We start from the raw sequence: 22,169 nt of genomic DNA on the forward strand, positions 1-22,169 counted from the left end.
GTAATAGAGGAGAAAATGATTTATAGAGTTTGCTTTCTAAAAGAATCTTAACGCACTGAGTTTGGATACTGATCTCCTAATCAGTATTTTCTTCTCAGTTTAGATGTCAAGTCCCACACGTGTGAAGGGATAATCTAAGTACGAGCCAAGGATGAACACTTATCCTTGACGTCTAGACCAGTCTGTGCATGAAGCCCACCCCCTGAAGTAGTTTGTGAGGCAGGCTTTACGGAGCTCGTGTGTCTTTCTGCTTTCTTACCAGTTACGCCTGTTTGGGAATGGAAGCTTTTCCTAAGTGTGGGGTTGTAAATATATACCCACAAATCCTTTCTTTGTTGCTTCTCCCTCAGGAGGTGACACTTAATTCCTCCCTCCTTGAGTGTCGGCCAGATCTAGTCTTTCACTTCTAGCCAGTAGAATTTGGGAGAAATGATGAGATGTCATTCCTTTCTTCTTATTTATTTAAATTGTGGTAAAATATATATAAAATTGACCATTTTAACCATTTTCATACAGCTCAGTGTACAGTTCAGCCTTGTGAGAGGCCCTGACCAAGAACCGCCTAGCTAAGCTGTTCCCAGATTCCTGACCCAAAGGAGCGGTGAGTGGTTGTCTTCAGTGCAAGGTTCGGTCCAGTGATATTCACATCGTTGTACAGCCATCACCACCGTCTCCCTCCAGAAGTTTCTTCATCCCAGACTGACACTCAGCACCCGTTAAACAACTCCCTGTTCCCCCGCCCCACCTCTGGCAGCCACCATTCTTCTTTCTCTATTGAGTTTGGTTATCCTAGATACTTCCTGTAAGAGGAATCGTACGGTATCTGTTTTTTGTGACTGGCTCGTTTCACTTAGCATAATATCCTCAAGGTTCGTCCATGTTGTAGTGTGTGTCCGAATTTCCTTCCTTTTTAAGGCTGAATAATATTCCATTGTGTGTATATACCATATCTTGTTTATCCACTCATCTGTGGATGAACCCTTGGGCTGCTTCCACTTTTGGCTATTATGAATAATGCAGCTATGAACATGGGTGTACAAGTCCCACTTTCAGTTCTTTGGGGTTTATATACTTGTGAGTGGAATCGCTCAATCATATGGTAATGCAAAGCTTCATTTTTTGGATGAATTGTCAAACAGTCTTACGTGGCAGCTGAACCATTTTACATTCCCACCAGCAGTGCACGAGGGTTCCAATTTCTCTACATCCTCGCCCATGCCTGTTGCTTACTGTTTGTTGATAATAGTCACCTTAATAGGTGTGAGATGAGATGTCATCTCTAAGACTAGGTTCTTCAAAGATTGTGGCTTTGGTCTCTGATGTGTGTGGTTCTCCTTCTCTGTCTCTCCCCCCCTTCAATCACTCACACTGGGGAAAACCAGCTGCCCTCTTGCAGGGAAGATATGGGGGAGAATCAGGCTGCCTGGCTGTGAGTACACTCTGGCAGCTGGAGCCACCTGCCCAGTGAAGAATGAGGACTCCTGCCAACAGCCTGGGGGGCGGGGGGCTTGCAGGAGACCCTCCTCCAGGCCTTGAGATGGCCGCAGCCTGTGGGAGACCCCAGCCCAGAAGCATCCAGCCACACCGATCCCAGAGTCCTGACCCATAGAAACTGCGAGGCAACAAATGTTTGTTGTTTTCTGCCATTAAATGTGGGGTAGGGCTTCCCTGGTGGCGCAGTGGTTGAGAGTCCGCCTGCCGATGCAGGGGACATGGGTTCTTGCCCCGGTCCAGGAAGATCCCACATGCTGCGGAGCAGCTGGGCCCGTGAGCCATGGCCGCTGAGCCTGTGCGTCCGGAGCCCGTGCTCTGCAACGGGAGAGGCCACAACAGTGAGAGGCCCGTGTACCGCAAAAAAAAAAAAAAAAAAAAAAAAAAATGTGGGGTAATTTGTTATGCAGCAACAGATAACTAATACAGGACCCATAACTAATAAAGGGGAAATGTTACCAGTTTGTTCAACAGTTTCACAAATATTTCCTGGGCAGTTGTGCTGGGCTGTTCTGGGCAATGGGGAGACCACAGTGAGCAGAGAGGAAACATTAGGGGATAAATCCCACGGAGCTTATAGCCTCATGTACCACGTGACTTTTAGCTCTGAGCACGTGTCTGAGCCAGTTTCGGCCTTAAGTGGTAATGACTCCAGCACATTCAAGCAGAAAGGGATTCCACAGGGAACTGGGTCGACAAAAATCACTGCAAAGGCTGGATGAGAAGACCCTGGCGGAACTTTCAGAACTAACCCCAAGACCAACACCGCAGAACTGGCCCCCAGGGAGGAACTGCCTTCTCAGTTACTGTGTGAATCTGGAGAGCCCTGGGTGAGCTCTGAGAGCGCAGGGCTTCTGCTGTGACCCCACTGCGAGGCGGCACCTTCAGCCCAGCCCTCTGCTGTTCCTGCCTCGTCCTCTGTACCCCCCTTCCACAAATGGCATGTGCGCAGCTGCTGGGTGGAAGCAGGGTGGGTGCGTGTGGGACCTGAGCTGTACACACAGTGGGACACATGGTCTCCACCTGGCTGGTCTGTGGAGTGAAGCTCATTCAGAGAGGCAGAGTGGGCCAGGCTCCGGCATCTCCTCCAACACGACCCACGGGGTCAACAAATACTCTCGGATGAGAATCCCGCTACAAAAGTAGAACTAGGATGGATCCGCTGTATCGAAGACTGTCATTCGAAGAGACCTGAAAGCAGGGAGCTCAGGTATATTGAGTAGCTGCTATGTGGCTGGGACTAGACTATGAATTTGTGTTGTCATTTTATTTACTAATCACAACAACCCTGCAGGGTAGGTATTATTAGCCCTATTTTCAGGTAGAGAAAGCAAGGCTCAGCCAGACTGAATCACTTGGGCAAGGTTCCATGATAAATAGAGGTTAAAAACAGAAAAAAAGAAAATTGAACTAGGCATTTCCTTCCAAGCCCAGGGCACTGCATTCTTAGTGCCACACAACATCATGACAGTAGTGATGGGAGAAGTGTTCACATATTGAGGTGTGGGGAAGTCAGTCTGGCCTATTAAACATGCATTGTGTACCTACTTTAACCGTTAAAGGAAAGAATGCATTGGAGAATCAAAATGGAGTAACTGTGGTTCAGGCATTAGAAATGGAGCCGGTGGCCGCTGAGGATGTGGTTTCAGACACCTTCCCGCATCCCTGGGAACTTGAATTTTCTGAACTGTGTCAGACTCAAGGACACCACCAGCTGTTCTCAAGCCAGTATCTGCTGGCAGCTGCCAGCTGCAATCCTATGGTCTCAGGGTCTCCCCCGGTAACTGCACAACCATTTCAGACCCCAGCCAATCCTTGCTTGGCAAGCACCCTTCCTTCTTCCAGCTCCAGTCCTAATTCTGGACAAACAACTTATGTGATTTTGCAGTTTCTGCCTTTATAAGCCCCCCCCATTTTGTAGTCCAGAGGAATACAATTCAAGCGCGTTTCGAATCTGGGTCTCCCCAGCTATTGTCCTAGGACAATGTGGCACCCCAGTAATTGTGTTAGTACATTATAAGCCATTGGGAAGGTAGTAATCCACAAGTCCATAATAATAGTAATAATGATAACCAATAATGAGTGGTAGGCATCTGGGGATGAGAGAAGACTCTCGATGAGGGCTCACTGACCAGCGTGAAGGGTGTGCTGGAGATGGACACTCACAGCAAAGCCTGGATCAGGCGAGAGTCATCAAGATGCTCAATCCAGGTACTTTGATGAGGGGCTTGGCGTCTCCCCCGAGACTACTTATTGGTTGTAAGAGGGAAGAAAACAGCAAATTATATGATCTAAATCAACATCACCAGGGAGGAACAGAGGACTACCACGTGCCTCCAGAAGTGGTCCTGAGAAGGGTATATTACCTGTGTAGTATTTTGGTCAAGAATGTATACCTGCATCTCATCATGAGGAAACTAGGCAAACGCAAAGTGAGGAATATTCTATTTTAAAAAGGGGGTGGGGAGCTGTATTTTTCAAACATTTCAAGGAAAGCTATAGCAATGTTCTAGATTAAAAGGAGACTGGGGGCTTCCCTGGTGGCACAGTGGTTGAGGGTCCGCCTGCCGATGCAGGGGAAGCGGGTTCGTGCCCCGGTCCGGGAAGATCCCACATGCCGCGGAGCGGCTGGGCCCGTGAGCCATGGCCGCTGAGCCTGCGCGTCCGGAGCCTGTGCTCCGCAATGGGAGAAGCCACAGCAGTGAGAGGCCCGCGTGCCGCAAAAAAAATAAATAAATAAAAGAGACTGAAAGAGACATGACAACTAAATTAAATTGTGTACTGGAGGGAAAAAAATTTCTATAAGGGACATTATTGATTTAAATGACAAAACTGGAATACTGTTACCGATGATAGATTAGATTAGGTAAAAGCATTGCATGGTGTTAAGTTTACTGAAGTTAGTAACTGTGCAATTGTTAGGAAATAAACAGTGAAGTATATGGAGATAAAGAGCCTTAATGTATGCAACTTACTCTCATCTCATTCAGGAAAAAATATTTGGAAGAGATAGAGCAAATGATAAAGTGAATGAGGTAAAGTGTTAATAATAGGGGAACAATGTGGATGTTCTTGGTACTATATATACTTTTTCTTTTTTAATAGATCTTTATTGGAGTATAATTGCTTCACAACACTGTGTTACTTTCTGTTGTACAACAACGTGCATCAGCCATATGCATACACACGTCCCCATATCCCCTCCCTCTTTAGCCTCCCTCCCACCCTCCCTACCCCACCCCTCTAGGTGGTCGAAAAGCACCGAGCCGATCTCCCTGTGCTATGTGGCTGCTTCCCACCAGCCAACTATTTTACATTTGGTAGTGTGTATAAGTCCATGCCACTCTCTCACTTCGTCCCAGCTTCCCCCTCCCACCCCACGTCCTCAAGTCCATTCTTTATGTCTGCCTCTTTATTCCTGCCCTACTAGATTCATCAGTACTGTATATATATATATGTTTTAGATTCCATATATATGCGTTCTCATACGGTGTTTTTCTCTTTCTGACTTACTTCACTTTGTATGACAGACTCTAGGTCCATCCACCTCACTACAAATAACTCCATTTCATTTCTTTTTATGGCTGAGTAATATTCCATTGTATATATGTGCCACATCTTCTTTATCCATTCATCTGTCGATGGACACTTAGGTTGTTTCCACGTCCTGGCTATTCTAAATAGAGCTGCAATGAACATTGTGGTACACGACTTTTTGAATTATGGTTTTCTCAGGGTATATGCCCAGGAGTGGGATTGCTGGGTCCTATGGTAGTTCTAGTTTTAGTTTTTTAAGGAACTGCCATACTGTTCTCAATTGTGGCTGTATCAATTTACATTCCCACCAACAGTGCAAGAAGGTTCCCTTTTCTCCACATCCTCTCCAGAATTTATCGTTTCTAGATTTTTTGATAATGGCCATTCTGACCAGCGTGAGGTGATACCTCATTGTAGTTTTGATGTGTATTTCTCTAATAATTAGTGATGTTGAGCATCTTTTCATGTGCCTCTTGGCCATCGGTATGTCTTCCTTGGTGAAATGTCTATTTAGGTCTTCTGCTCATGTTTTAACTGGATTGTTTGTGTTTTTGATATCGAGCTCCATGAGCTTTTGTATATTTTGGAGATTAATCCTTTGTCTTTTGTTTCATTTGCAAATATTTGCTCCCATTCTGAGGGTTGTCTTTTTGTCTTGTTTATGGTTTTCTTTGCTGTGCAAAAGCTTTTAAGTTTAATTAAGTCCCATTTGTTTATTTTTGTTTTTATTTCCATTGCTCTAGGAGGTGGGTCAAAAAGATCTTGCTGTGGTGTATGTCATAGAATGTTCTGCCTATGTTTTCCTCTAAGAGTTTTATAGTGTCTGGCCTTACATTTAGGTCTTTAATCCATTTTGAGTTTATTTTTGTGTATGGTGTTAGGGAGTACTCTAATTTCATTCTTTTACACGTAGCTGTCCAGGTTTCCCAGCACCACTTATTGAAGAGGCTGTCTTTTCTCCATTGTACTTTCTTGCCTCCTTTATCAAAGATAAGGTGACCATAGGTGTGTGGGTTTATCTCTGGGCTTTCTATCCTGTACCATTGATCTATATTTCTGTTTTTGTGCCAGTACCATACCATCTTGATTACTGTAGCTTTGTGGTATAGTTTGGAGTTGGGGAACCTGATTCCTCCAACTCCATTTTTCTTTCTCAAGATTGCTTTGGCTGTGCCACTAAGATCAGGAACAAGACAAGGATGTCCACTCTCACCACTCTTATTCAACACAGTTTTGGAAGTCCTAGCCATGGCAATCAGAGAAGAGAAAGAAATAAAAGGAATACAAATTGGAAAAGAAGAAGTAAAACTGTCACTGTTTGAAGATGACATGATACTATACATAGAAAATCCTAAAGATGCCACCAGGAAACTACTAGACCTAATCAAAAAATTTGGTAAAGTAGCAGGATACAAAATTAATGCACAGAAATCTCTTGCATTCCTATACACTGACAACAAAAGATCAGAAAGTATTATTCTTTCAACTTTTCTCTAAGTGTGAAATTATTTCCACATAAAAAAGGGAAAACATTTTTTCAGTCTATGAGATCACTTTTCACTTTTACCTAATTTTAATATGACAAATTTCAAACAAACAGAAAAATATAAAGCAAACTGTAACCAAATCCCATATACTTACTTTTTACAAAGAAACTTTAACAACAGGTAAAGGTCAAGTGGACTCCTGGGTACTGTCTGAAACCCAGGCATTCAGAAGGTAGACACGTGGGCGGACGCCTGTGTCCCTAGTACTGGCCACATATTCCTCCCGCAAAGATGGGTTTATTTGAGATCAGCAGAGAATTGCAATTCGAGATCTGTAACCATGGGGAACCACAGGCAAGGCCCTGCACAGCAAGGGGAGGAGACCACTTTTATAGAGCGGAGGGGAAGATTTACTAGGGCCGAAGTAAACAGAGTCCAGGGCTTGTTGTTGGCTGAGTCCTCGCCAGGAAAGAGGGGGAGTTTATCTTCTTCCTGCTGGCTTCTGCTGCCATCACAGTGCGTGAGAGTGCCCCCTGCTGGTCTCCTAACTCTGTTTAATTGAGGTTTCTGATTATTGATTTTTTTTACACCAGCAAAAGGGAAATGGCAAAGTGATGAGTTGGAAAGGCCTGCCTCTATCATCCTTGAAGGCAAGCTCGTTGTGGAGCGGGTGCTGAGTGGACTTTGTTGTGTGGATGAGTGACTGGGTAATGAGGGACAGTGTGTCCCTCAGAGCCCTGTCCACCCCCAGCCAAGCCTTGAGGCAGTCTGTGCTTTCTCAGTTGTTACAGCACCTCCTCTACAAGTTCATTCCAGTGCACGTAGGACGGGGAGACTGCCTGGCCTCACCTCTTTCCTTGCGGCTCCTATGATAGCTCTTCAAGTCTAGAGCGCCTTGCTCTAGACATTTTAAGTTACTCAGAACTGAAATGCTTTCTACGCGTTTAGGTCAACAGAGTTAATTGGTCAATATATGTAATTCACATTCTTTCATTACTAAGAATTCAGAAAGTATGTTTGGTTCCAAATTGCACACGCAAAACAAAATAGCTAAATAGTGACTTAGCTATTTAGGTCCTCTGAGAAGCAGACGCCAAGAAGGGATTAGATGTATTCAAAAGAGGTGCACTGGCGCAAACACCTGTGAGGAAGGGTGGGGAGGCAGCAGAAGGGGTGGGAGGAGCCAGCAGACTTGATGCAGGTCTGACACCCATGAAGGGGGGCGGGGAGGAGGGATGGAGGGGAAGCGGACGGCGTGGGAGGAAAGGACGGGGAGTAAAGGTGTGGAGGAGAGCTGTAGACTGCTGTGCGGTTCTAAGAAAATCCCGCAAGGTTGAAAGGGTCTTTGAGCCAGAGTCACCCATGGGAGGAGGCCCTGCCTCCCAGTTGTGGGCCCCCTCGGCATCCCTGCCGTGCCCGGGCACCGCCCGGAGCAGCCCTTGGGAAGCTTGGCCTGGCTGCCAGCATGCCAGGGGCCGGGGCTGGAGGCCGGTTATACCTCCTGCACTAGGCGGTCTGAGAGGCTCATTCTAATGGCCGCCACACACAATACTTTGCATTATTTAGGCAGGGCAACCCCCGATTTTACCTGAAACAGCGGCTCGACCCAAGGCAAGTTGGGGGCTTAGTTTCTGCACCCTGGTCTCAGTTCCCCTTCGCTGTGAACAGGACTTGCAGTCAGAGCGTCGTTGAGTGGAGAGCAAATAAAGGATCCACGTCTTGCTGAAAACGTTAAGCTCTAGCCCGGCCGCAGAGTAACTTCTGCTTTCATTTCAAAATGCAGTAGGGGCATCACTTCCCTTCTGCCTCGGAAAGACACCGATTCAGGATGTTGGGTGTTGGATGCCTGTTTGGCTCTCCAGAGTGAATGGCTGTTGCTCTGAAGGCTTATTTAATTATTTTTATAGACTGGTTTATAGGCTGAGAGAGCTTCAAGTTGGCCTTTGCTGCTGCATGAGAAGGTCACCTTCTGATGGGCCATCCTTGCCCCCATGCCCCACGCGTCTCGGGACCTCTGCCACCACTGGACTAGGGAGCTGGCTTTTGCCCATATGGTGACGGTTCGGAAGCCTGTGTTCTTAGGAGGGCTTCTCTGCAGAGCCCCCGCTGCCAGATCTCTCATTTGGGGAACGCTGTAAAGATGTCAGGATAGATAGTGGTCGGATCCAGTGCAGACAAGCACAGTCCTTGGAGGTGATGAACCTTAGCTCTGCCAGGCTGCGGTCAGTGAGGCAGGTGGGTGTCCAAATCCCAGGCCGTTGGAAAAGCTCCAAAAGAAAGAGGAGGTCTAGGGATACTAGTCACTGAACACTGACGTTCAGAGGCGCAAACCATTCACTCGGCTGGATGCGATGGGGATGGGGGAGTACCCAGTGTGCAGGGGGTGAGGCAGTGAAGCACAGGGAGAAAAGCAGCAATGAAGTTTCCCACCTTCAAAGAAGAAGGCGAGCTGTAAATGAGGAAGCGATCTCCTAGAAACACTGGGGTAAATGGTCAGACACTATCAGTAGTTAGAGTCTGATCCGATGTTGGGCTGGTGATGTGTGGACTTAGGGTCCTTTGTCTACCACTTACAGAGGATCTGAATTATTCCAGAGTCTGAGCTGGAACTTTCCTGCTTTGCAGAAAGGGGCTAAGCCGCCCTGGAAGCAAACTTCTAAGGTTCAGAAGACCATACCCTCAAGAAGCTAGAGGTACAATGTTGTGTGTTCACACGCTCAGATGATAATTTCTTTAATAACACTACATCTAGAAATAGACATAGCACACATCGAATGTCAACTTACTCAAAAGTATGAGATTTTTAAAAGAAACAACACAGCGGGGACTCCATTATCAACAGGGGACTAAAATAGGATCATGGAATAACTGTAAATTGGCCTGTGCTCACGTGCCATGAAAACCACTGAGAAATTCTGTTTTCATTACCTTTCGACAATGTGATGAGAGTAAACAGTCCTTCCATATCGTTGACGTGTCAGTTGCCACCGCCGGCACAGTCCAAGCGCTAAGTTAATGCTCCATCAAGGCAGAACATTACAGATTTAGAGGAAAGTACGTGTTAGAAGAAGAAGAAAGAATTAGAGAGTGGGCTTCTGCTCTCTTCCTCTTCCTTTACAGGAGCTGGCTTTTATCTGCCGTCTGATAAATTTCACAGTAGACGCACTTCTTTAAAGAATATTTCTTTAAAGGTACTTAATCCTCTAATTAGCAAGATTCATAGAAAGAGATACTTCCAGTCATATAAATGTATGGTAAGTTTAATAATCTTTATTTTTCTTCAAAATTCTTTTCCAAAATATGGATCACGCGGTGCATAATGCAGCAACCTTATAATTCTTTTAAAGGGAAAAAATACAGCCTTATTTTTAAAGCTTTAAATTTTACCCTTAAATTAAATCTATAGGGAAAATGCCTAAATTACATAGCTAAGATCAAGTTTAAGGAATTCAGGACTTAGGGGAAATTACGCTGCCTATGTGTTGTATACTTTTTACCCTCTCCCCTGCCACGTAAAAAAAAAATACTGATGGAAATATAATCTAGTTAAAATTAGATTTCGAGGGACTTCCCTGGTGGCACAGTGGATAAGACTCCGTGCTCCTAATGCAGGGGGCCGGGTTCCATCCCCGGTCAGGGAACTAGATCCCACATGCATGCTGCAACTAAGAGCCTGCATGCCGCAGCAAAGGTCTTGCACGCGGCAACGAGGATCCCACCTGCTGCAACTAAGGCCCAGGTGCAGCCAAATAAATGAATAAATATTTAAAAAAATTAGATTTTGAGGGAGTGGTGATGGGGGAAAGGAGACAGAGAAGCGAAAGAGGCCTTGAGAGAGAAGTGAGTAAGAGAAAAGTAGGTGTGGGCTTGGCACGGAGATTGTAGGGCCACGTTATAGATTGATTTTATTTACGTGTGTCTGAGAGTGCCTAGAGTCCGTTTCAGTAACAGCTCACTATGTTACATCCCTTTCTCTGATTTACTACTTCACGAGTTTGGCGCCTGGCGCCTCTAGTAGCCTGGGCTCTGCAGAGTTCCGATGGTTATTTTGGTGTCGTTTCCCCAGAAGCAGCTCTGTGCACAGCATTTTCTTTTCTGATAAGTCTGGCTTGTTCCCAAGGCATATCTCACTGTCACCAAGACCAGTCATGCTGATGGTTCAGACGATGGATTGTTTATGAATGAGGTAGGAATCAAGAAACCGTGTTTCTCACTGTTATCTTAGACAAATCATTTAATCCTTGTGATTCAGATTCCTCACTGTTAAAACGAAGAGGGGGCGTCCCTGGTGGCACAGTGGTTAAGAATCCACCTGCTAATCAAGGGGACACGGGTTCGAGCCCTGGTCTGGGAAGATCCCACGTGCCTCGGAGCAACTAAGCCCGTGCGCCACAGCTCGTGAGCCTGTGCTCTAGAGCCCGCGAGCCACAACTTCTGAGCCCGTGAGCCACAACTGCTGAAGCCCGTGCACCTAGAGCCCATGCTCCACAACAAGGGAAGCCACCACAGTGAGAAGCCTGTGCACTGCAACGAAGAGTAGCCCCCGCTCACCGCAACTAGAGAAAGCCTGCGCACAGCAACGAAGACCCAACGCGGCCAAAAATAAAAATAAATAAAAAATTTAAAATATAAATAAATAAAAATATCCAAAAAAAAATGAAGAGGTTGGACTAGGTATCTTTCAGTTTTAAGTGTCTGCCTATATATTTAAGTTACCCTTTATTAGTGAGACAGGTATTTGTTAAAAGTTGATATTTCCATTGGGAGCTGGGCTGATGAGAATAATGTATAAGTGTAATTAAAAGATTCATTAACTGCTACTATTGTAAAGGGAAGTAAGACATATTTGTTAGAAGTGGATATTTTCATTTTGGAGTAGGCTGATAAGACTACTTACCCACTGTGGACTCATTTAGACCCAATTCAGAGCCAATATATGTTAACCCTACTCTGCCACTAGTTACTTTTGTTATTTATTAGTCATTTATGAAATGAGTATCCATTATTAGCCAACCTCTTTAGATCATTGGGTTTTTTGATAAGTAAACTTTTTATAAAATTTAGGAAAATTATTAAACATTTATTAATGATTCTCTATTTCAGTTATTATATCTTAACTGTGACAAGAGAAATAGAAAACATTCAGTGAGAATTTAGATATATCTGAAGCTGATTTCTTTTTATTTAGATCATATTCATGAATTAAGAAGCTAAGTCAACATAAACTTCCAGACAGATAAAAAAGTGAAAGAAAATATGAATGACAGATTGAGAGAGATGTAGGATCCATCCATGAGGATGAATACAATTCCAGGAAGAGAACAGAGATAGTAATGAAAGCAATAACAGAGAAAATCTCCCCATCTAATATTGATACATTTTAACAGACTGATACTTAGCCACATCCTCCTGAAATTTTACAAGAATGACAAAGAACTCTTAGAAGCTTTCTGACATAAAGAAAAACAAAACCAAACGAACAATGGGTTATAAGGCACAGGACCCATGTTTCCATATTTTAAAATTTTCCAATTTTTATCATACTCCTCGTCACACATATTTTAGTTCTTGGGTCTATCTTCTCAAATCTTGTCACCCATAAAACCACCTGTATTTTCTCATATGTATATTCTCTCAACTGAAAAATTGGAATGACTTTTAAACTTATTAACTTTCTGGCCAAGAACATTCTTTAAACATAGAAACATACACATTAAAACAAGGAGCTTGGTATTGAATATTGTAAAATCATGCATTTTTCTTCATTTCCAAAAACTCTGATTGAATGGAATTTGGATATATTGCTTTAACATTTATTCTTTATATTGGTATAAACCATTCCAAACTGGCAAGATAAAGAAGACCTACAGGCTCACTTTGTGATAATTATGGACTTTTCCCCTAGGCTTTACTGAACACACAAAGCTCAGGATACAACAGTGGCAAGCATATGATGTCTTAAGTAACTTTTCTCCCACTAATATTTAAAGCAAAGCTCATAACAGTAAAGCAAAAGAAATCCTCAGGGAGAAAGAAGGAAGGAGGGGAGAGAAGGAAGGAAGAAAAATGGAAAACAAAAGAAAAAAAGGATAAGAAAGCATGAATCCAGAAAAGCATATACTATGGCAGAAGCTATCCTGAAGGCCTTTGCTGATTTCTCTAGACTGGAGGGGTACATCAGCTATAGTCTAAGGGCCCATGCAAGGTGGAAAGTCAGGGCAGAGACCACCACATAAAGTGAATACCCTGAAAGGAAGCACTATGCTGGATGAATTACAAAATGATCCATTTCTTGAAAAAGGATATACTTACACTAAAAAATTTGTTGTTTTTCTGAAATTCACTTTTAACCAGCATCCTGTATTTTTTTTTTTTTTTTTTTTTTTTTTTTTTTTTTTGCGGTACGCGGGCCTCTCACTGTTGTGGCCTCTCCCGTTGCGGAGCACAGGCTCCGGACGCGCAGGCTTAGCGGCCATGGCTCACGGGCCCAGCCGCTCCGCGGCATATGGGATCCTCGCGGACTGGGGCACGAACCCATGTCCCCTGCATCGGCAGGCAGACTCTCAACCACTGCGCCACCAAGGAAGCCCCCAAGCATCCTGTATTTTTATTGGCTAAATCTGGTAACCCAAGCCCTCACGTAAGATACTAATGGAACTTACCTAGCAGCCTTGGCTCTGGCTGGAAGCAGGTGGTTAGGTAAAGTTTCACTGAAAATTTCCAACACCACCAGGTCCTCTTACAGTTTTAAGGCACAAATTCATGCTACCTGTGTGTCCCTAGGTACCTGGAAGAAGCAAATATAAGTCCATTCTGAAGGAACCCAACTTAAAACACAGATTTCAAAGAATTACAGGAGATAAATTTACAACAAATATTAATGCACAATCAAAAGACACAAAACATATGAGGAAATAAGCCACCATGAGTGAGAGTCAGCAGAAATAATAAATAATAGAATCAGACTTGAAAGACTAACAGTGTTTAACTTTTTGGATTTGGAATGTAAACTAAGTAAGCTTAATTTGCAGAAATAAATCAAAAAGGTAATCAGATCAATGACTAAAAAATAACCTGGCATTAAAAACGTATTATACACAGCTTCTAAAAATTAAAATTTTAATAAAATTAGAGATACAGTGGATTGGCTATTCAATAGACACTGTTCAAGAGAGAGAATGGGAATGGAAACTGTGAAAGGGAGTTAAAAGACATAGACATGGAGTATTGCACCTATAATCCCAGTCCCAGAAGGAAGTAAGAAAGAGAACGGGGCAAGGAAATCCTTAAGGATATAATGGTTAAGAATTTCTCAGAATTCAAGAAAGACTCAAATCATCATATCCAAGAAAGTCAAGAAGAAATTAAAATGAAAGGAGGCAAAAACAGACACCTTCCTCTCTTGGATTATCCTGTTTTTCTGAGGACCCCAGAATACTGTACTCCTCTGTAGAAATACAGATTTAAGCTTTTTAGTAACAGCTAATATGATTCCTAAACACCACTAACAATTAATTTCACATAATAAATCAAGCCTAATTTTTGTTTCTTGTCCATATTTTATTTTAAGCTGATTTTGGTTAATGGTTATCTAAAAAGATTTTTAAATGTATCATATCTTTGCAATTATGTAAAAAATATACGTGTGGACTTGGATGGCAAATAAATGCATTCTAATACAAGGCAAGTGTCTCTGTTAGTATTGATACTTCCTCAGATAAGGAGAAGAGTGTATGTTTCTCTTCACCTGCCAATGACAGTGTTCATGTAAAGGTTAGGAATAGTAATTTTATAGGTTTAGGTGTCTGCTCTTTTATCAAGGGAAAATTACTTTCCACTTGCATCCCATTGGCGACAAGAATAGGGATGATGACAATGTATGATAACAATGATGATGACAGCTAACATTTATTGAATTACAAGCACTAGGAGTCAGCAAGCTTTTTCTGTAAAGCACCAGACAGTACATATTTTAGACTTTGTAAGCCACATGGTCTTTGTCTCAATCACTCAATTCTGCAGTCATAGTATTGAAGAAGCTATGGACAATACGTAATTGAATGAGCATAGTTGTGTGCCAATAAAACTTTATTTACAAAAGAGTTCAGGGTCCAGATTTGGCCTGAAGGCTGTAGTTTGCTAGCCCCTGGATTAAATGATTGCAGATATTTGAATTCCAGTGAATTACTTTATTGTAGCTGTGTTGTACTTCTTTAACTTCTGCTTTAAATTCTATTATTCTTTAAAATATATAATAAATTAGTATACAAATAAAGATATATTAGATTTATTTTAGTCTTAAAAAATTATCCCCATATCATGTATGTTTGCTGAAGCCTTGTAACAACATCTTCTGTTTGAAAAATAATAATAATTGGTATTGACTTATTAGTAATGGTGTTAACTTTTACTGTGTAGCCAGTCATCCCCCAAATGTAGTAACTTAAAGCAGAGTCCCATTATTTGCTCACAGTTCTGTGGGTCAGCAATTGGGGTTTGTTTTTGCTCCATGCAGGGGCAGTTCCCTGTCTGTGTATAGGTCTCACCTGGAGAGGCTGAGTTGGCTGGCAAGGCCGGGTCCTCTCTCCACACACTCTTTTGTCCTCTATGAGACTAGCCTGGACTTTTTCTGAAGAGGAGCAGGCAGGTAATAGGGAAGAACAAATCTGACTCCATATTGGATCTGTTTCTTGTCCTTTAACCTTTGTATTCTATTGCTTTTTTTTACAAGTTAATCATTAAAAGGATGTTGCCCATTTCCAGAAACCCTGCCTCCCCTGCCTGAGTGTTAAGTTAAAAATACCTTTGTTCAGCTCCCAGGAAACATCCTGACAAGGTCCACCTATGAATGGCTGCAGGAAAGAAGAAATTAACACCTCCCCTCTGGAGGCTGGCTGGAACCAGGAAATGTTTGCAACAACCTACTGCCTTTTTTTACTTTACCTCCTCACCTTCCCCTCTTTGTTCCATAAAAGAAACTAGCATCCAAACCTGGGCAAGATGGGTCTTTGGGACATGAGTCCACCATCTTTTCAGTCGGCTGGCTTCCGGAATAAAACCTCTATACCTTGCCCCAACAACTTGTCTCTCGATTGACTGGCCTGTCGTGCGTCGAACAGTATGAGCATAGACTCGGTAACAGGCAGAGTCCCCAACAGCAAGAGAGGGCAAGGCCTTGCACACAGGAGTCCCATGGTCAAGGCCAGATTTAAGGACTGTCTCCTGATGGGAGGTACAGCAAAGTCACGTTGCAAAGAGACATACAGTTATGCCAGAAAGAAGTGAGAGTCCACGAGATGGTCTGGGATGTCCTTGGGGTCGTGTTGCATGTGCTCTCGCTCCAGACCCACTTCGCCATCAGCCATTTAGGGTGTATAAACTAGTTTACTCTAGTCCGGGCACATCGTTAGTCACAAATTACGTACAAAAGAGGTGAATAAGCATAGGTGTTGCTGAAAGCCATTTAACTCATGTTCCCATGCAGAGTTGCCACTTAAACTGTTTCCAGTTTTCATTCTAGTCCACGTCTTTCCATGACCAGGCCAAGACCAGAGCCATTTAGTTAGTTAGTTAGTTGAGATACATACCCTGACTGCTGCTAAGAGGATTTAAAGCAGCTGCTCAGTTTCTTTCTTCTCAGTTCCCCTGGGTATTAGGGAAGCACACTCCTTTTCATCTGAGCCTGAGGCCTGGCCTCCAGCCCAAGTAAAAAAATGCTCTCTTGATAGCCAAATTCACCCATACCCAGCTTAACACTGAATCGTACAAAATGTTCTTAACTCCAGTTGCATTTTTCTGGGAATACAGAGCCAGGTTTACCTCTCCTAAATGATTCTTCTCTATGTTCACCAGCCCATCTCAGTGACACAAGGCTAATATTCTGGTTTTCTTAGAAACCGTTGTCTTCTGCATTCAATATTGTCATGTGCCTACCACCCAATTATCAGGATATGTTGCCAAATCTATATTCATTTTCCAATAGAATTTGCAGTCTACAGCTCTCCTTTTTAAGATTTTGACTCTTCCTAATAAATGCCAAAATGTTTATCAAACAGTTTTCCAAATATAGAACCTCCTCTACATTTTTGCTGTTCTGTAACAAAAATATATGCTAAATTTAAGAAACATACATATTATAAAAAGCATATACAGTAAAGTGAAGCCTAAGTTGACCTGTTTTTCTTCTTCCTCAAGCCTTAGTCCTGATACAGTCATTCCTCTTTAAAAGTTTCTGTGCTTGCTATTTTTGATAGGAAAAAAAAAGTTGATTTACAAAATATAGCAAAACTTGGCTGCAGTTGAGACACACTGTTAATATGGAAAGGGAGTTAATAGGGTAACTCCCAAAGAAAGGAACAAGAAAAATCCTCTTTTGAGAAAACAGAGTGGAAAGATTTTATCACAATCTATTTTTTCTCTCTACCTCTTTCTACTTTAGACAAACATCTAGGAGTATCCCACTCTTAGACTTTTTGTATTTGTCTAATACAGCTATTCATTTTCAAAGTAGATTATAATTTAGGGGCTGTGAGGACTTTCCAGGACTTCTGTAACCAGTGATCATGTCGCTGTAAGTTTCTGGTCAAGAGCAGTCCTGGAACCCCACCCCACCCCATGTCCTCCGCCTGCCTCTTGTTTATGAAAAGCGTTAGCCTCCTAGGCCTTCCCTGAGTTCCAAAGAAGACATTTAATCAGAGAAGTGAGAAAATGCAGAAACAAGGAAAACAGTCAAGCAAGACAAGATAATAATAGTTTAGCCATTAAACAAAGTCAAGGACATTTAGTTCCTCCTCAAGGGCTGTAGATACTATTCTGAGCCATGTCCTTGAGCCACTGTGTGTTACCTGCATGCTGCCCACCCACACGGAGACCCCAGACCGGTTGGAACCAGAAGGCTGATGATGTTGACTCCCAATTACCTCACCACCAACCAATCAGAAGAGTGTCCGTGAGATGGCCACACACCCCAAAGCCCTCTCCTTCACTCTGTCCTTAAAAACCTTTCCCTGAAAGCCATTGGGGAGCTTGGGCCCTTTGAGCATGAGCTTCCCGGGCTCCTTGCTTGGCCCAACACTGGGCGCCTTGCGAAAAGTGCTGCGCTTTCCTTCACCACGACCCGGCGTCAGTAGATTGTCTTTACTGCCTGTGGGTGAGTGGGCCCGAGTTGGGTTCTGTAACAGTCCCTTTTACTTAAGCTCGTGGAAGAAAAACTTGAAAACCAAAGAGGTAAACCTAAGATTCTTTTTTAGCTGACTTTGAGGGAGAATGTGAAAGCTAGCGCTTGGGTGAATTTCCTTTTGGGTGAAGGCCAGAGGGGTGGGTTAGCCCTGGTTTGCGTCACTGGGCTCCGCTAGTGGAGGGTTCTCCCTTCTTTTGGAAGAGCTTTGTTCGGAAGGGCTCTAAAGAAGAAAAAGGAGGAACGGGTTCTGATGGCTGTTGTCATCTCTGTCTGCCAGGCTTCTGCCGGAGACCCCAGGGCTGCTGTGGCCAGCACTGCGGCTTTCTGAGCTCCTGTTCCGATAGTGCAAGGAAGCTGCTCTTGGTAGGAATCTGAATGAGCTCCAAATCTCTGTAGGGCGTATGTCTGTCTCTAGGTGCAGGGAACTCACCGGGACTGATGCAAGTAATGGTGACAGGAAGGGAAGGGTGATGAGGAATACACGTTAGCGGAAGGAGCGAGGCTGCAGGAAGAGGTTGCTAAAGACTTACACCCATGTTTCTCTCTACAGCCTCCCTCTCTTTTCCTCTGCAGGGTCTGTCTCTTCATCCCTTATTTCTATCTACCTCTTACTTTTGTTATTAACTATTCACAAGTTCTTTTCCTTATTGTATTCCCTTTGGTATAATCAATCCTATTCTTTTTTTTTTTTGGCCATGCTGCGTGGCTTGCAGGGTCTTAATCCCCAGACCAGGGCCACAGCAGTGGAAGCACCGAGTCCTAACCGCTGGACCACCAGGGAATTCCTATACTATTCTTTTAAAAGACCTATCTGTACTCAGCTTTTGTTCCTCTGATAAGTATTGGGAAAGAAACAGCAGTGATTAAGAGATGAGTGGTATTTCCAAATTAATATATTATTTTATAGAATACATTTATTATGTTTTCATTTAGCATAGGTAACTAAGAAATTTGACTACGACATTTCACTTTTTAATTTCCTTTTCTAAAATTTGTACACAAAGAGCCTTGTGTCAGTGAGCTGGGGATGGCTGGCTGTAGTGGGGGCAGTTAGTTACTGTCTGGCTGTCCTATTTGGCACCCCAATCTCTTTTTTGAGAATCCTTTATCGTGTGTCATTTTTGGAGGAAGTGGCTTCTTTCCCTTATAGGAACAAAAGGCTGCAGGGGTGGGGAAATAGCACGGAGAGGGGTATTGAGCCTGTGATGGAGGATTGGATATTCAGACCTCTTTGAGACTTTGAATCAGTGAAGCATGGGTATGAGAACAGCTACAAGTTGACAAAATGTTACTGCTGCAAGGCCTTCGCAGCAGTAACAACGTGCTTCCCGACCATGGAGATCAACTTGGTTCCTATTCTTTGTCCAAGTTGGGGGACCCAGCTTTCCAGGAATTCTCTAAGCTCTTCCAATAAATTCCATTTTGCCAGAGCTGGTTTTTGTTGTTTGCAAGAAAAAAAAAATCCAGATTCTCTTGCCAAAAATGCTCCAGGGTACCAACTCCACCGTGCTCTCTGAAGTGGCTGAGTGGATCATGAGTCACTCTGGACACTTCAGGGACATGTTTAATATTTCTAAATGACTTTCTATATTTAAAGTGAAAATTTAGAAAATTCAGAAAAAAATTTAGAAAGAATAAAAAAAGCTCTCACCAGCTAAATGAAACTACTGAAAATTATTTGCAAAGTTATCTCAAAATCAGGGACTTCCTTGGTGGTCCAGTGGCTAAGACTCTGCGCTCCCAATGCAGGGGGCCAGGGTTTGATCCCTGGTCAGGAAACTAGATCCCACATGCCGCAACTAAGAGTCTGAATGCCACAACTAAAAGATTCCGCGTGCTGCCACTAAGACCCAGCACAGCTAAATAAATAAATAAATTTAAAAAAATAATAAAAGTTATCTAAAAATCAGAAAAGCATTAAGCACATAACTTCTATTTATCTATCCATCTATTTAAATATGAATCAGGTAGAAATTCTTTCACTTTTCTTCTTTGCTATTTGGCCTTTCTCTATCTGCAGTCAGTTGTGTACACAACAGATCTTCATCAATGTTGGAGTCTTGTCATTCAACCACAGAAATTTCTATGACATTTCTGCTAAAGACTGGTATTTTGTCTGGTTTGTTCAGTTTGCAGGAAAATAAAGTTATGAATACATTCAGGCCATATTGTCTTTTACGTCTCATTCACAATGGATAATAAACACCTAAATGGCCCAGTGTGATATGAGGACTTTGAAGCTAAACAGTCCTGGGTTCACACACATGCCTTGTATTTACTAGCTGTGTGATCTGAGGCATATTATGTGATCCTTATGCTTCTTAGTTTTGCTACTGAAAGCTCAGCCTCTCTGCACACGGGTGCAGAATCAAATCTCGGAGACAGGGTTTGGGGTGAAGCAGAAAAGGACAGTTTTATTACTTTGCCAGGATTTGATGAGGGTCTTTGTAACCATGACTCAGGGTGGGAGGTGTGCAGGGCGTGCGCTCCCTTGACCTCATCTCAGGTGGACGAGCTTCTCTGGCCCCTTCAGTCTTGCCTCAGGTGGTTTCCTGGCTGCTCCCCCCTGATTAGCAACTGTTCCATAATCTGCCCTTTGGAACTCAGGGGAGGTCACGGAGGCTGGAGTCTTGCCTACAAGAAACGGGGGGCATAGGGCCTCGGTGCCTGGGAACCTCACAGGGCCCTGCTCAGCTTCAGTTTCCCTATTTGCACAAAGGGGATGAGACTATCTGCCTTCGAGGTGAATGTGAAGATTAAAGGTAGCATATGGAAAATGCCTGATGTAACAACTAGCCATCCACTGTGCGTGGAGCCTCTACTGTCCATGTGTCTTCTACCCTAAGTAGGCAGTAAACTGTAGGCAGTATTAAATTTAAAAGAAAGGATAGCAGCCAATTCCACAGTTTTCTCCCCTTACCTATTGCCTTAAATCAGTAATTCTTTACTGTTTTTTGAGCACCCCTTTGAGACCAAAGAAAGAGATGGATCCTCTTCCTAGGAAAATAAACATCACAACACAAGTCCAGATTTTTGTGTAAAATCTAATGGGACTCTCAGACCCCTTAAAGCCATTCCATGGACTTGATATTAAGAATCCTGGCTTTAAATCAAGTAGCTTCCTTGTAAGTTGCTTGTTGTGAGACAGTGTTGTAAGTACCTGTGTTCCCCTGCAGCTGGGATGGGGCTACAGAAACAGTGCTGGCCGAGGACTCTGGGGGGAGGACACATGACTCTTTCAGTCCAGAACCGTTATGGGCAGGTGTGAGTTCTCCGTCTTCTCTTTCCCATCAGTAGAGCTGGAAGTAAAGGACTTTAAGACGGCAGAGTTGTGAAATGTAGGCACCCCACGTCCCAGAATTGTAGGAGAGCCACCAAAGAGACCCTCCTGACTCGCACTGGATTAGGATGATGGAGGAGTACATCTGTGTTGTGCTAATTCCCTGAGAGGTCACAGTGCCTGCGAAGGCAGCTAGTATGGCTTAACTCAACTGATACATCCCCTCTGCTGGCACATGAAGCCTCAGAGAACTTGGATCAATCTGGACCATAACCATGTTAAATCAAATCTGTATATTAATAATAACAGGCTTATAAAACGCTTGTTGAACAGTCTTTCACACATCTAGGAGGGCAGGGATTATCATATCTCTTTTATAGATAGAGCGAACTAACACTCAAAAACTTAAGTGCCTTGTCCAAACACACTAGTGGAGACCAATGCTCTTTTACTATGCTATCTATTTTTACAGAAATATGTCTGAGAACGCTCCTGGAACTTTACAAATCTAATCTAGCCGTTCATTCGTTCTAGGTTTGTTCTACTGAAGACGTGGGGTGGTTATCTTTCAACTACATCCCATTTATTAAAGGGTTTGGCTAAAGTGGATTTATATAGAGAAAGTCTGATAATTTTCTGGGATTATCCTTAGTTAAACTACTGGACGGTTTCAATGAAGATACCACACATATTTGATAAAAATTGTTAATCAAAGCAATACATTTTTATTGGGAAATTTGCTGACAATAATATGAATTTTATATTTTACATTTTTTCGTCAAAAACAAAGTATTTGTGGGACTTCCCTGGTGGCCCAGTGGCTAAGACTCTGCGCTTCCAATGCAGGGGCCCCAGGTTCAATCCCTGGTCAGGGAACTAGATCCCACATGCAGGCTGCAACCAACAGTTCTTATGCGACAACTAAAAAGATCCCGTGTGCCACAACTAAGACCCGGTGTGGCCAAAACAAATATTAAACAAAACACTTGCTTCAAAACAAGTGAAAGGTGCATTTTTAAAAGGAATCACAAAATTCACGTCTTTAATCCTTTATTATTATGAAATATATAACAAAGAACAGTACATAAACATAGGTACAGTTTAATGGACAAATATAAAGCAAATATGTAAGCAGCCACCATCTAGGTCGAGAAATAAGTTAGCAGCACTCTAGAGGCAACCATCCTCAGTGCAG

The 22,169-nt window shown here is 43.1% G+C and overlaps 1 protein-coding gene and 1 long non-coding RNA gene across 2 annotated transcripts in view; both read right to left on the reverse strand.

The window, feature by feature from the left end:
* The window catches only part of LOC115839975 (uncharacterized), a 33,743-nt gene extending 12,767 nt beyond the window's left edge, over nucleotides 1-20,976 (reverse strand). Inside the window, exons 1-2 of the long non-coding RNA XR_009562800.1 lie at nucleotides 20,855-20,976; nucleotides 13,178-13,302 (exon numbers count right to left, since the gene is read on the reverse strand). This is a non-coding gene — a long non-coding RNA (uncharacterized lncRNA). The remainder of the gene's footprint in view (nucleotides 1-13,177; nucleotides 13,303-20,854) is intronic.
* MPP7 (MAGUK p55 scaffold protein 7) overlaps nucleotides 1-22,169 on the reverse strand; it is a 413,704-nt gene that overhangs the window by 371,213 nt on the left and 20,322 nt on the right. The window lies entirely within an intron of this gene.

Source organism: Globicephala melas, chromosome 2, assembly GCF_963455315.2.
Source record: "Globicephala melas chromosome 2, mGloMel1.2, whole genome shotgun sequence".
Taxonomy (NCBI): domain Eukaryota; kingdom Metazoa; phylum Chordata; class Mammalia; order Artiodactyla; family Delphinidae; genus Globicephala; species Globicephala melas.